Here is a 16,112-nt window from a genome sequence, read left to right as displayed (position 1 = left end):
TCCAATAGTAAGATTTTGCGTTGACACCTGTGTATTAGCGCGTGATAATGCTGCTTATTTACTAAATGTACATGTATGCATTTATACTATTATGCGTTAGCTAGCATATGTGTGTTAATAGGTTTCTTAGGCGGAGCAGAGAAATATTTACCGCGGCTATTTCGTCACACTGCTTTGGATGATCCTCTGCCAGAGGGACCTTTTTGTCATTGCCGATAAACAAAGCACGCCTGGTCCTGCTGGGTGGGCATGGTGATTTGCTAGAAAAGAAAATGCGATCATAAGAGCAAGCAAGCATTGGAAAATACTCCAGTAGTCCTTTCTTAAGAGGCATACCCTAGAGCTGCAGATGAAAGGAGACCAACACTGAGCTTTGAAGTTGGTGTCTGCGTCTGAGTGTAAAAAAAGGGATTGAGAAGAACTGAATTAGTTTTCGGGCATCTTGATTGAATAAATGTTGTGAGAGATAGTAGACTAAGAAAAGAACACACCACGCCTGTAGGTGATGGAAAAGTTATAGCAGGGCTCCCTGAAGAGCTGCCAGGCTGGGCTTGTTTGATGCTTGGGGTATTGGGTGTAAACATCTCAGAAGGTACTGGACTATCAGTCAGGGAAGCAGAGGATGATGCTCGAGATGATCCGGGAACACAGTCAAAGGTAGATGAGCTTAACTCAGGCTTGTAGGTTTCCATAATTTTCACAACTTGAAATGATAGCTGTGTGCTTGTGGTTGCAAAGCTTCTCTTTGCAATGGACACAAGAAGTTTATACTTCTGCCCAACAATCTGGGTAACCTCTGGTGGAGCAATCCTATCAATCATCGGTACACGAGCTATCTCTTTTATGGTTGGAAGTCCTGGGTTTCTAAATTTCAGCAAACTGAGGAGTGGTTTTCCAACAGCCGCTTTTCCAACTTTATCAAACATGGTGAACTCAGCCTCACCCACGTCATCACCGGCGAACACCGAAATACAGTACCTGCGGATGGCACGAATAGAATGAGGATTGTAGTAAAGGACTAATAAAACATAGAAGAGGCATGTCTAAATAAATCAGGCAGGAATCCTAAGGAAACAAACAAGACAAAACAAAAGAAACAGGAGACAAAGGTCCAGGAAGGCACATACGTCTCTAGTGCTGATATGGATGAGCAGCTAGGATTGGCGCACCGGTAGTTCGATGCGACTATTGTAGAGGTCTTGTTGCAGGAGGAGCAAGAGAAGAACCACCAGCGCTGATCAGGATTGAGGCTCTGGACAGTAATGGTACATATGAATCGTTTTTCCTGTGGAAGTAACATAACTCGCAAATGAGCACATGACCAGGAAAAGCAGGAACAATATATAGAGGAAAAGACAGCAAGGACACCTCGTTTTCATAAAGGTTCAGGCGGAGGAGCTCTGACACGGTCTTTTCAACTGGATCAGCGTAGATACGGCTAGTAAATGCACCCTCGGTCAAAGCAGCATCATTATCAATGGGTTTGAAATTACCCCCCAACCTATTTTAATACACAACAGGGGAGATAGTTAGCAGCGTGACAAAGAAAACAACACTATCTTCATATTCAAGGTTAAAGCAAGAGAAGTCAATTAGAAGGCATATAGAATTCACCTGTTGTGGAAGTCATTTATCACTGGGAGATCCTCGTCAATGTACCAACGGCAAGCAGAACTACCACTAAGTCCTTGAACACCTGCATAGTTATTGAACAATATAGAGTGGTGAGGGGCTGCATTGAACATAGGACGAAAAGGCTGTACAATACAGAATGCATAGATGTATAAGATGCAACAGGTTGACCACCTTGATTTATTTTAGGTAGTGTTCCTACGAAAATTGCAATCACAACTTCCTTCTCATCTCTTGCCCGTACTGCTTGTTCTTCAAATTCAATCGCTCGATCACCCCAGAGGACCAGCTTTAGCTCCTTTACCCTGTAGGTTTCATATGATGAATAGATTAGTAAAGATGAACGAGTAGGTGACCTAGAATTGTGGATGCATAAAAATAAGCAAATGACGCTTACTGTAAGTCAGTTAGGATTATTGTCCTTGTGTTTGATGGTTCTGGCTGATGCATTGATTGGATAGTGACCACATCAGAAACAACAGTTATTCTTCCAATGACATCTTCAAAACCATAGAATTTGCAAGAGCATCAGACTTCAGACATTTAACAAGTGGTTTTGAATGTACTTAGGCGTGCAGTGACACAACTTACCAAGGAAACGAGGCGGTGGCCCACATGGCCCGGGGATGTCCTGAAATGGGATCAAATTGTAGGTGCAGAATGGGTATTCTGCTTCCAATCCCGGGCGTAAAACAGCATTGCTAAACCTGGTGAACTGAATCATGAAGCGACTCTCAACAGGTCTATAAGTTGTCTTTGCTTCAACGCAGTTGAAGCTGCTCATCGTGTAGACCTTCCCTTCCTCCAACTCATCCTTTAGTTCTTCTGCTCGCTGAGGAGGTATCTGCACATACATATGGTTGCCCTACCAACAAAACCAGCAGTCAGAGAGGTATCCTAAGCTAAGTACGGATAGTTGGCGTTGAGCTAGCTATGTAAAGACAAACCTGGCTATCAAGAACTAAGTCCATGTGCTGGATAGGGCCATTGTCAGTCCCGCCACGATAGAACCACAGGCGCGAGACAAGGACAGAGACAACCCACTTCCTACTGTGGTTGTGTATCTCAGAGAGCAACTGATGCGCCATCTGAAAACACAAAGACAATTTTGTTTAGGAAGGTAAAAATACACAAAGAAGCAGCACATTAGGTTTTGCAATATGACAACATACCTAATCGAAGTCAAATGAACAGACATATTAAGCGAACTACCAAAAGATGTTCAACATGTACATAGATGCACATAAAAGAATAGTAGATGCTATCTTAGGTAATGAGCAGCAATAGATGAAACAACATTTACAGCCTCAAATTTTATTGAAAAGGGAGCAGACAATCCAAATACTTGACCAAATTAGGAAACATACAATAATATAGGCTAAGAGGCAGCAAGTAGTAGTGAGACCAAAAGCAGCTCGCAAAATAAAGCACGCCGTAGGTACTATTCCAAAGACTGAAAGATCTCAGAGAAAACTATGTTTCTAGTCTAAGATCCAAGTGTGCCATCTTCGTTCTCGATAAGTATTTTCAAGTTTTTCTTGGAAGTCACACGTGAAACCGCCACGTAAAGCTGGCCATGAGTGAAAACAGGGCTTTTCAGGTATAATCCAACAGCTGAGAGAGTCTGTCCTTGGCTCTTATTGATAGTCATGGCATAACAAACCCTGAGTGGAAACTGGCGACGATGCAAAGTAAATGGCCATTTAGGATCCTTGGCGGTGAGGCAAATCCTTGGAATGTATACAACATCCCCAATATTAGAACCAGTCATGATAACAGCCTCAATGACTTTCTCACCAAGTTTAGAGACAACAAGACGAGTACCATTACAAAGACCACTTGCCTGACTCAAATTTCTAAGGAGCATAATCGGCACGCCTTTTTTCAATAGCAACTTGTGCTGGGGGAAATTGTTAATTTTAATTGTATCGAGGTACTCGATAGGATAAAACACATCCATATTACACATTGAGTCAGCAGCATTTCCTATAGAATCATAGCTTAAGTACTCCCTCTCAGCAGAAGGCATTAAGGCTAGGACATGTTCATTAACTTCTTGAGCTAGATCATTTGTCGTTGTTAAGATAGCCCTTTGGCACAAGTATTTTCGATTAGAACAATTTTTAGCAAAGTTTGTATATACAGCATTAACAATAGCGCCTATTCTATTATCCTCTGAATGGATCAACATATCATCAGGAATTGTTACCCAACTTGGCTCACACTCCCCTTGTCTAGTAACACAAGGCGCTGTACCATCACCAATACTCAACATCCAACCAGCGAAAGAAGCTATCTCAGCTTGTAAAACAGGATCTGTTGTTTGCATAGCTAAACACATGTTCACATTAAGATGTAGAACTTCTATAAAACTCCAAAGAGGTGAATTTGTTATAGCAGCATTTATAATCTGTGAGCGAGTCCCACCCTCAATGACTGGTAAAATCTGTCTCAAATCGCCACCCAGAACCATAACCTTACCACCAAAAGGCATGTCAGCTATAGAAGCATCGTCGGCAGACAGAATATCACGTAAGCTACGATCCAAAGCCTCAAAACACCTACGATGCGTCATTAAAGCCTCATCCCATATTATTAGTGAGGCTGATTCGATCATCTCTGCTAATTTGCTAGATCTTTTTATGTCACATGTTCCATTGTCATCTAAACTGATTGGTATTTTAAACCTAGAATGAGCAGTCCTACCTCCAGGCAAAAGAAGTGATGCAACCCCAGAAGATGCAACTGTGAGAACAATCCTTTCTTTACCTCTAAGATAAGAAATTATGGAACTCCAGAGAAAAGTTTTCCCAGTTCCACCATATTCAGAAACAAAGAAAAAGCCAGGTTTTCCAGACACAACTCTGTCGATAATATTCTTATAAGCCAGGAGTTGATCTGGATTTAATTGGTTGTACATGGTTTCTGCCTTTAGCAGTTCACTTTTAGGATCAGCAGATAGTTCATCAGTTATCATGCCATTGTCATCAGAGTTATCATCATAGGTGGTCTTTAATGGCAGCCTGTGGTCTAGAATATTAGAACCATTTTTACTAAATAAAACTGCCAACTTATCAAGCAAGATGTCTCTTAGCTCATCAGGAGGCACAACATGATTGTCATCACGAAAAGAGCGCTTGATATTGTACCTAAGATCCTCAGCTAAGTGTGACCAATATTTTTCAAAGAAAGCATTTTCATCATTAACACCACAATGAACAAGGATCATAACAAAAAGCCTGCACAACTGATCTCCCATACCCCAGGTTAAAGCCTCATCAAACGCACTATACCATTCAAGATCATCTCCAAGTAAGCCCCTAGCAGCACATGCTTCCTTAAAGGTTTCATACACAATCCCATTATAAGTTCTAACATCTGTATAAGACATAGCACCTTTAACAACCATCAAGAGCATTCTAAGATAGAAAAGTTCTCCAGTTGTAGGGTGAATAGAATAAATCCTACCAATCCTATAACTTGAAGTCTTAGGAATCCATTGTTTTTTGCTTCCTAGCCAAGTCCATTTGGTGGGGAAATCACAATAAGTAAGAGACCTAGCATTTGCATGGCATCTATTAGCTACAAACCACTTGGCTAACATTGTTCTCTGTAGCCATTCATCGTCAGCAACTGACTTCAGGTTTGCTTTAACATTGAAACGCACCATGTGTTTATTTAACAAATGAACAGGCAATCTTTCAACAGAAGGCATCTTACTGTGTATATCAAAGCCATATATCCTCCAGCAACCATCTTTATCACATATGTAACGGCATTGTCTATATTCCATGATCTCATCAATCTCAATACCATGCTTGTTTTTGATGCTTTCAAACAAAGTTTTTGAAAAATCAGGACCCTTTGTAACATACTTATAAAGATACTTGATAACATGGGTTTTATTGCACCACTCAACGTTAATATGCGCTTGGTATTTTTTTAGTATGAGCAGATTATAAGGAACAACATGCCTGTTATCAACCCTGACCTTTTTTTTAAATATAAAACGGCCGTTGTCTGGGCGACTATACACAGGGAATCCACTATCATCTAAAGAGGTCTCGAGCTGAAATGCCTTAGGAATTTTTTTTTGAACACAATCCATTTTTCATGCAAGGACATTTAACACCATCTTCCCCGCAAGGGCCATGCATCATGTGTTCAGAAACAAGAACGTATCCAAGAGGATCCGCAACAGGATCAGGGATGGAAGCCGATATGAAAGAGTCAATTAAAGCAGGACTAACCTCCTGTTTTTTCCTATCAAGCCAGATCAGGATATGGGCATGAGGAAGCCCTCTTTTCTGGAACTCCATAGTGTGTAGTATTGTGAACAAAGGGATAAAAAACAATCACGAGCAGGGTGGAAAAGAATAGAAGAAAAGAGATGAGAGGAATTGCAAAGCACGTTTTACCCGCCACGATAGGACCAAAGGACTCCCCACTCTTAATATCATGAATATAGTCATTGAGCTTCATGTGATACACCCTGACCGGAAGATCCGCCCTGTCTAAAGGCATCTGGCCAGGCTCAGAAGACAGGGCTTCTGTTATTTCAGTCCACTTGGGATTACAGGTAAAGGTGGTGAAAAGGTCTGGTGGGCCAAAGACACGTGAAATAGCTACTGCGTCCTGGAAGTTCTCAATCATATAACACCGGCCACCGGTAAAAGAGGATGTAAGTATGTTTTTTTTGCCAACAGAACTTGCATCTGTCTGCCCTTTTCCAACAGCATCAGTGACTCCTTGCAAGTTCTCTGCTCTAAGATCATTATTAGCCTTCATAATGAAATGCAGCCTCCACTCGTCTATGCAAGCGCGTGCATCTACAATAGCCTGTGAGGAAAGCAAACCACAACAAAGGTATGGATTATGCTGCTCTGGTCTATAGTGGAGACAATAGGAATAATAGTCCTACATAGTGAGCCTGGTTCTTTTGCTAGTATCTAAAGGATTTGAACCAATATATTTAAGCCCGAGCTGAAACCCACGTTCTGCATAAGGAAAGAGAAGAGGATACTTCAAAGGCATGTATGAAGTTTGCAAAGAAGATATTTGCTGCAGATTGTCATCTCTACCATGTATTATTATGTCACGACAAGAAGCCTCCACCGTGAACTCACCAAACATTAAAGATGCTAACTCATCAGTTGTAGGGAGGCTAAACTGTGGGCCATCAGATTCTCCAGGGGCAACTAAACGAATGGCTATCTCGGCATGCCTATTGGCTGCTAGTATTTCTCTAGCTGATCTAAACGTTTTGACATAAGAATTGTGAGTATCAAGCATATGCATCAAGCCTTCAACAATAGATTCATCTAAACCACCATCACTCTTTTCACCCTTTTCTAAAGCCTGAATCCTGTTTTGCACCTCATTCTGGGTATCATATATATAAAGTTCGGCATACTTGGGGATATTTCCTTCCTTAGGCATAAGAGATCCCATTCGATGACAAACCTGCCCGTTTATTTTGTATATATTCGGACCATTATCATCATTTACAGAACGATCAACAGTAGTTCCCATGGAAGTAAATGCAAAGAGGCATTTGTACTGGCGATTTTTTTTATAAACTCTCTGCTACGCGAGGGACCATTGTATCTCAGCAACTCAGAGAGAAACAAAGGTGGCTTTTTAAAAGTTGTAATATACACCTTACCACCCTTACACCATTTGTTGTAAACCACCCGCCTTAGCGTAATAGCGGATTCCGATCTCACCCTCTCCTCAAACCAATAGACTGCACCACAGTTGGTACATTTGTAGTCTGGTCCACCGTAGAAAGATCTCTTTCGGTACCCAGCTGCAAATTTGTCTTGGCTCAGTATCAATGGTAAATCGACAATGCATCATACAATAGTTTCTAGGCATATCGGCACTCAGCATACCTTTCAGCATCTCAGACTCCTCAGCCGTGAATCCAACCCAGTCAGCACTTAAGGGTGATCCAATGGCAGGCCCTTTCCCCCTAAGTCTATCAACAACCACCCTGCATCTCTTTCTATTATGGGACGTAATTTCTGGACTAAGGACGGGGAAGAAACCATCATCTAAAAAAACAAAGGGCCTGTTACAGGTACGAAGAGGAATCGAGAGAGTGCACGAGGCACACCTATAAAGGAAAATGACTTATTTTAAAAGGACACCCCATACATTTTCTTTTAGGTAGGCCTGAGGATATGTAGGGAAACGGTGAGTCACAGAAAGACAGCCTTCGTCGAACAACACGGCGTGGAGGCGTCTGGCTGGTGCCTGAACTGGCCTTACGACGAACAAAACGGCGCTGAGGCATGACTCACAGGAACGACATGAACAATAGAACAACCATAACACGCTGCAACAGGAACGTAACAAAAAGAAAAGCAATCCAATCAGGCACATTAAACAGTAGAAAGGCATAGACCTAGACCCAGGAATAGAATTCAAAAGTCAAGCCTCTATAAAGGGCATGGAACATTTTTTCTTAAAATGAAAGGAAGAGGCATCCCAAAAGCAAACTATAAGCCTTTTTTAGAACACATAGACGGAAGTAAAAGCCAATCAAACAAATCCGAGCGGATAAAAAAACAAGAGGAAGAGAGCAAGTCCATGAAATACCTTCCCAACAGTCCATGGGAAACTATAGTCCCAAACGAACAAGATTTTTTAAAGTTCGTGGCCCAAGAAACACCTTCCCAAAAGCCCATTATGAACCAGAAGCCCAAAAGGAACATGGTCCTCTAAAGCCTATGCTAGTTTTTTCTCTATAAGAGAAGTGGGTGGTCCAAAGACCAGGGGCCAGCCGAGGAAGGATCAATAAACAAGTAACATATTTATTATTTGAGTTCGTGGGAAGAGGAGCATTGAATCCGAAGAAGAAGGCTACTATTTTCAGTCTTGCGAAATGCAGAAAGAAGACACTGTAAGAGCCATATAGAAAGCCCGAAGGCTTTATTGCATCAGAGAAATAGACTAGTTCAGTACAAAGCAGGCACGCAGGCTCAAATAGGAAGCCCAGAAAAGGTAGCTAAAGAGAATGAAGAGAGGAAAGCAGCTGAGAGCACAGCAGACCCCAGTCAAACTAGACCAGAAGAGGGCTAACATCTGGATTTATGCCCGGCTCTGCAGACGTATGCCTCAAGTGCAACAGCTCTCTCTCCAAGTGACCAACACGCCGAATGGCAGAGACTGCAACCGTTATGGAAGAACGAAGGCAGCTCCTATAGGCCATCATACAGTCATAATTATAGTCTCGAACTACAAACCCATACAGACGCTGCAAAAAACTTATGGCTTGGAGGGCAGCCTGTTCATAAGCATGTAGAAAACCACACCAGGCTGAGCTCCAAACAAATTCTCGTCGCGGAACCGGAGCAGAACTATCCCCTGGAAGCTCCAGTTCTACCCCAGCAAGAACGGACCCATCCTCCGTGACCTCACACAGATACAAAAGCACCGGCAAAGAGCACCGAGCCACCATGGCTTCCAAAATGAGTATAACAGTTGAAATAAGAGTACACATCCTGCCCACACGCAACGAAATTACAAAGAAATTGGAAAATAACACGACCCTCGGAGCAGATCCGGAATAGCGAGATCATCAGTACATCAACAACCATGATAACATGCACATGCAAGTAAATACATCTAAACCCACAGGTAGCCGACATGCAATGGAAAAGCAGAGCAAACCTTGAGGAGCAGCAGCAGGGCACAGATTCAGAAACAGATCAACTTTTCCAACCTACGAAACAAATGCAGACAGAACCATTAGAACACAGCAAGTCACAGATCACATATATATTCCATCAAAGGCACTAAACAAGTGCAGAGCCACACAATGGCAACAAAACTTCAACCAAAGGAAACAACATCACCTAGCATGACAAAACACCATCTACTACATCTATAGCAGCTTATAATCACTGAGCAATCAAACTATAGACACACAAGAAGCAAAGGAACATCAATCAACCTCAACCACCGTGTTTTTTCAAGCAAAGCAAAATCACAAGAAGTATAAACCTTCAGGGCCACTTATTCCTTCAAAGGCACTAAACAAGTGCAGAGCCACACAATGGCAACAAAACTTTAACCAAAGGAAACAACATCACCTAGCATGACAAAACACCATCTACAACATCTATAGCAGCTTATAATCACTGAGGAATCAAACTATAGACACACAAGAAGCGAAGGAACATCAATCAACCTCAACCACCGTGTTTTTTCAAGCGAAGCAAAAAATCACAAGAAGTATAAACCTTCAGGGCCACTACAGAGGCACCAGCCAAACAGAGCGGACTAAGCACGACATCTTCTCTGACCTAGTCTTTCGGGCTATGCAATATAGAAATAGAAACGAACAGACAAAAGAGAAGAACATTACCAGAATGCCGAAGCACATCCGGAGGAGCAGCTAACAAGAGAATGTGGACGAGCAGCCGACCAACCTAAAGACAACCTAAAACACAAACTGTACCCATGTTAGCCGCCGGCGAACAACAGTAACCATGCAAATGCGTAAACGACAGAACGTGAAAATGGCAAAGCGCAGCACACGGTAGCAGGCAACCATCGTATCGAGCAGCACTCAACCATTTCAACAAACACCTCAAAGGCATATGTTCATATAGAGGCAGAAGAGACAAGCGCGCACCTGGGCAACAAGAACGTAATGGCGCACGCTCCCACACAAGGGCTAACGGTAAAATCGCCAGCAAACTGCGCACCAATGGAGCAAAGACAAGGATAGCAGGTCAGCAAACAAGATAAAGAACGACAGAAACGAGTAGGGAAAGGATAAGAAGATGAACCTCAACCAACACCACCCATGGAGGAACGCGCGGCCATGGCGACTACCGCAACGTAAGATGACCAAACCGGACGAAGGCAGGCGAACAGGAGAGGACGCGGCGACCTAGAAGCGTGGGCGAAAGCGAGCGCTCGAAGCGGCTGGGAGGAAATGAGGGATAGAAGAAGGAAAGGGGAAAACCGGAAAGAAAAGCCCCCCGGCCACCGCAATGGCACGGGCAATTTTCACAGAACCGCATGCGAACCCACCACACATGCATCGACACGCGGGCTGCCTGCCGGGCCCAGGGGTTCCAGGGCCCACTGGCATAGGCACCCGCCACAATGCGCGGCGCCGACGCATACGCCGGTCACGCGGGGTGTCACGCGGATCCACGCTGCACCGAACGCACGTCCATTGGCCCCGCCCATGCGTAGGAAACAGTAATAGGCCACCAGTGAGGGCAGGCGCAAGTATACGTAGCTATAAACCAACGAGCAATAAACCAGTGGGCCCGTCCCACCGCCTGTCCCACAGCCAGCAGCACAGGGCAGAGCGCACGAACGCCCAAGCGAGTCCCGCGGAACCCCCAACCCGAGCAGAGCCACCACCTGCCCCGCCCAACCGTGCACAGATCGGAGCCGGGTCAAAGGAAACGCACGCAAGCACCCAAACCCAGTGACGCGCGGGACCAGCGACCGCGGGACCCAAGCAGCAGCGACGAAGGACAGCGCAGAAGACGGTGATCGACGACCTGGGGATTGGAAAAGCGCCAGGTACAGCCCGGAAACGACGCGGCATGGCGCTGCCGGTGGACAAGACGAGCGGGACGAGACCGCTCGCCCACCCCGCACGCCCACTATCCATGCGCCGAGTAGTCAGACGAAACGGGCAACACGAACACGGGCAAAATACACCAGGAAGCTGATGCGTGGGACCGTGCATCGGCGAGGCCCACCTGCAGCCGTAGCACCAGGCAGCGAGTACCACACAATGTAGCAGCGTGTGTTTCTTGCGAGCACGAGCGGCTGCCTCGCGCCCCGCACCAACGAGCGGCTGCCTCGCGCCCCGCACCAACGAGCGGCTGCCTCACGCCCCGCACCAGGAAAAGCAATACCCAGCCGTTTCGCTCCAAGTGGCCACAACGCCGGCCCGCACGTCATCCCTCGCGACAATAGACCGATCGGTAAAAACGAGCACGCTGAATTCCAGCGATGATCGAATGGCCAGTGCTGGAAAAAAGACCTGGTCAACCCCCATCTATAAAGTTCGGCATACTTGGGGATATTTCCTTCCTTAGGCATAAGATATCCCATTCGATGACAAACCTGCCCGTTTATTTTGTATATATTCGGACCATTACCATCATTTACAGAACGATCAACAGTAGTTCCCATGGAAGTAAATGCAAAGAGGCAGTTGTACTGGCGAATTTTTTTATAAACTCTCTGCTACGCGAGGGACCATTGTATCTCAGCAACTCATAGAGAAACAAAGGTGGCTTTTTAAAAGGTGTAATATACACCTTACCACCCTTACAACATTTGTTGTAAACCACCCGCCTTAGCGTAATAGCGGATTCCAATCTCACCCTCTCCTCAAACCAGTAGACTGCACCACAGTTGGTACATTTGTAGTCTGGTCCACCGTAGAAAGATCTCTTTCGGTACCCAGCTGCAAATTTGTCTTGGCTCAGTATCAATGGTAAATCGACAATGCATCATACAATAGTTTCTAGGCATATCGGCACTCAGCATACCTTTCAGCATCTCAGACTCCTCAGCCGTGAATCCAACCCAGTCAGCACTTAAGGGTGATCCAATGGCAGGCCCTTTCCCCCTAAGTCTATCAACAACCACCATGCATCTCTTTCTATTATGGGACGTAATTTCTGGACTAAGGACGGGGAAGAAACCATCATCTAAAAAAACAAAGGGCCTGTTACAGGTACGAAGAGGAATCGAGAGAGTGCACGAGGCACACCTATAAAGGAAAATGACTTATTTTAAAAGGACACCCCATACATTTTCTTTTAGGTAGGCCTGAGGATATGTAGGGAAACGGTGAGTCACAGAAAGACAGCCTTCGTCGAACAACACGGCGTGGAGGCGTCTGGCTGGTGCCTGAACTGGCCTTACGACGAACAGAACGGCGCTGAGGCATGACTCACAGGAACGACATGAACAACAGAACAACCATAACACGCTGCAACAGGAATGTAACAAAAAGAAAAGCAATCCAATCAGGCACATTAAACAGTAGAAAGGCATAGACCTAGACCCAGGAACAGAATTCAAAAGACAAGCCTCTATAAAGGGCATGGAACATTTTTTCTTAAAATGAAAGGAAGAGGCATCCCAAAAGAAAACTGTAAGCCTTTTTTAAAACACATAGACGGAAGTAAAAGCCAATCAAACAAATCCGAGCGGATAAAAAAACAAGAGGAAGAGAGCAAGTCCATGAAATACCTTCCCAACATTCCATGGGAAACTATAGGCCCAAACGAACAAGATTTTTTAAAGTTCGTGGCCCAAGAAACACCTTCCCAAAAGCCCATTATGAACCAGAAGCCCAAAAGGAACAGGGTCCTCTAAAGCCTATGCTAGTTTTTTCTCTATAAGAGAAATGGGTGGTCCAAAGACCAGGGGCCCAGCCGAGGAAGGATCAATAAACAAGTAACATATTTATTATTTGAGTTCATGGGAAGAGCATTGAATTCAAAGAAGAAGGCTACTATTTTCAGTCTTGCGAAACGCAGAAAGAAGACATTGTAAGAGCCATATAGAAAGCCCGAAGGCTTTATTGCATCAGAGAAATAGACTAATTCAGTACAAAGCAGGCACGCATGCTCAAATAGGAAGCCCAGAAAAGGTAGCTAAAGAGAATGAAGAGAGGAAAGCAGCTGAGAGCACAGCAGACCCCAGTCAAACTGGACCAGAAGAGGGCTAACATCTGGATTTATGCCCGGCTCTGCAGACGTATGCCGCAAGTGCAACAACTCTCTCTCCAAGTGACCAAAACGCCGAATGGCAGAGACTGCAACCGTTATGGAAGAACGAAGGCAGCTCCTATAGGCCATCATACAGTCATAATTATAGTCTCAAACTACAAACCCATACAGACGCTGCAAAGAACTTATGGCTTGGAGGGCAGCCTATTCATAAGCATGTACAAAACCACACCAGGCTGAGCTCCAAAAAAATTCTCGTCGCGGAACCGGAGCAGAACTATCCCCTGGAAGCTCCAGTTCTACCCCAGCAAGAACGGACCCATCCTCCGTGACCTCACACAGATACAAAAGCACCGACAAAGAGCACCGAGCCACCATGGCTTCCAAAACGGGTATAACAGTTGAAATAAGAGTACACATCCTGCCCACACGCAACGAAATTATAAAGAAACTGGAAAATAACACGACCCTCGGAGCAGATCCGGAATAGCGAGATCATCAGTACATCAACAAGCATGATAACATGCACATGCAAGTAAATACATCTGAACCCAAGGTAGCCGACATGCAATGGAAAAGCAGAGCAAACCTTGCGGAGCAGCAGCAGGGCACAGATTCAGAAACAGACCAGCTTTTCCAACCTACAAAACAAATGCAGACAGAACCATTAGAACACAGCAAGTCACAAAGCACATATATATTCCATCAAAGGCACTAAACAAGTGCAGAGCCACACAATGGCAACAAAACTTTAACCAAAGGAAACAACATCACCTAGCATGACAAAACACCATCTACTACATCTATAGCAGCCTATAATCACTGAGCAATCAAACTATAGACACACAAGAAGCGAAGGAACATCAATCAACCTCAACCACTGTGTTTTTTTCAAGCAAAGCAAAATCACAAGAAGTACAAACCTTCAGGGCCACTTATTCCATCAAAGGCACTAAACAAGTGGAGAGCCACACAATGGAAACAAAACTTTAACCAAAGGAAACAACATCACCTAGCGTGACAAAACACCATCTACTACATCTATAGCAGCTTATAATCACTGAGCAATCAAACTATAGACACACAAGAAGCGAAGGAACATCAATCAACCTCAACCACCGTGTTTTTTCAAGCGAAGCAAAATCACAAGAAGTATAAACCTTCAGGGCCACTGCAGAGGCACCAGCCAAACAGAGCGAACTAAGCACAACATCTTCTCCGACCTAGTCTTTCGGGCTATACAATATAGAAATAGAAACGAACAGACAAAAGAGAAGAACATTACCAGAGTGCCGAAGCACAGCCGGAGGAGCAGCTAACAAGCGAATGTGGACGAGCAGCCGACCAACCTAAAGACAACCTAAAACACAAACTGTACCCATGTTAGCCGCCGGCGAACAATAGTAACCATGCAAATGCGCAAACGACAGAACGCGAAAATGGCAAAGCGCAGCACACGGTAGCAGGCAACCATCGTATCGAGCAACACTCAACCATTTCAACAAACACCTCAAAGGCATATGTTCATATAGAGGCAGAAGAGACAAGCGCGCACCTAGACAGCAAGAACGTAATGGCGCACGCTCCCACGCAAGGGCTAACGGTAAAATCGCCAGCAAACTGCGCACCAATGGAGCAAAGACAAGGATAGCAGGTCAGCAAACAAGATAAAGAACGACAGAAACGAGCAGGGAAAGGATAAGAAGATGAACCTCAACCAACACCACCCATGGAGGAACGCGCGGCCATGGCGACTACCGCAACATAAGCTGACCAAACCGGACGAAGGCAGGCGAACAGGAGAGGACGCGGCAACCTGGAAGCGTGGGCGAAAGCGAGCGCTCGAAGCGGCTGGGAGGAAATGAGGGATAGAAGAAGGAAAGGGGAAAACCGGAAAGAAAAGCCCCCCCGGCCACCGCAATAGCAGGGGCAATTTTCACAGAAATGCATGCGAACCCACCACACATGCATCGACACGCGGGCTGCCTGCCGGGTGCAGGGGTTCCAGGGCCCACTGGCATAGGCACCCGCCACAATGCGCGACGCCGACGCACACGCCGGTCACGCGGGGCGTCACGCGGACCCACGCTGCACCGAACGCACGTCCATTGGCCCCGCCCATGCGTAGGAAACGGTAATAGGCCACTAGTGAGGGCAGGCGCAAGTATACGTAGCTATAAACCAACGAGCAACAGACCAGTGGGCCCTCCCACCGCCTGTCCCACAGCCAGCAGCAGAGGGCAGAGCGCACGAACGCCCAAGCGAGTCCCGTGGAACCACCAACCCAAGCAGAGCCACCACCTGCCCTGCCCAACCGTGCACAGATCGGAGCCGGGTCAAAGGAAACGCACGCAAGCACCCAAACCTAGTGACGCGCGGGACCAGCGACCGCGAGACCCAAGCAGCAGCGACGAAGGACAGCGCAGAAGACGGTGATCGACGACCTGGGGATTGGAAAAGCGCCAGGTATAGCCCGGAAACGACGCGGCATGGCACTGCCGGTGGACGGGACGAGCGAGACGAGACCGCTCGCCCACCCCGCACGCCCACTATCCATGCGCCAAGTAGTCAGACAAAACGGGCAACGCGAACACGGGCAAAATACACCAGGAAACTGACGCGCGGGACCGTGCATCGGCGAGGCCCACCTGCAGCCGTAGCACCAGGCAGCGAGTAGCACACAACGCAGCGGCGTGCGTTTCTCGCGCGCACGAGCGGCTGCCTCGCGCCCCGCACCAGGAAAAGCAATAC

The sequence above is a fragment of the Triticum dicoccoides genome, chromosome 3B, assembly GCF_002162155.2.
Source record: "Triticum dicoccoides isolate Atlit2015 ecotype Zavitan chromosome 3B, WEW_v2.0, whole genome shotgun sequence".
In the NCBI taxonomy this organism is placed as follows: Eukaryota; Viridiplantae; Streptophyta; class Magnoliopsida; order Poales; family Poaceae; genus Triticum; species Triticum dicoccoides.
This window is presented reverse-complemented; position numbering follows the sequence as displayed.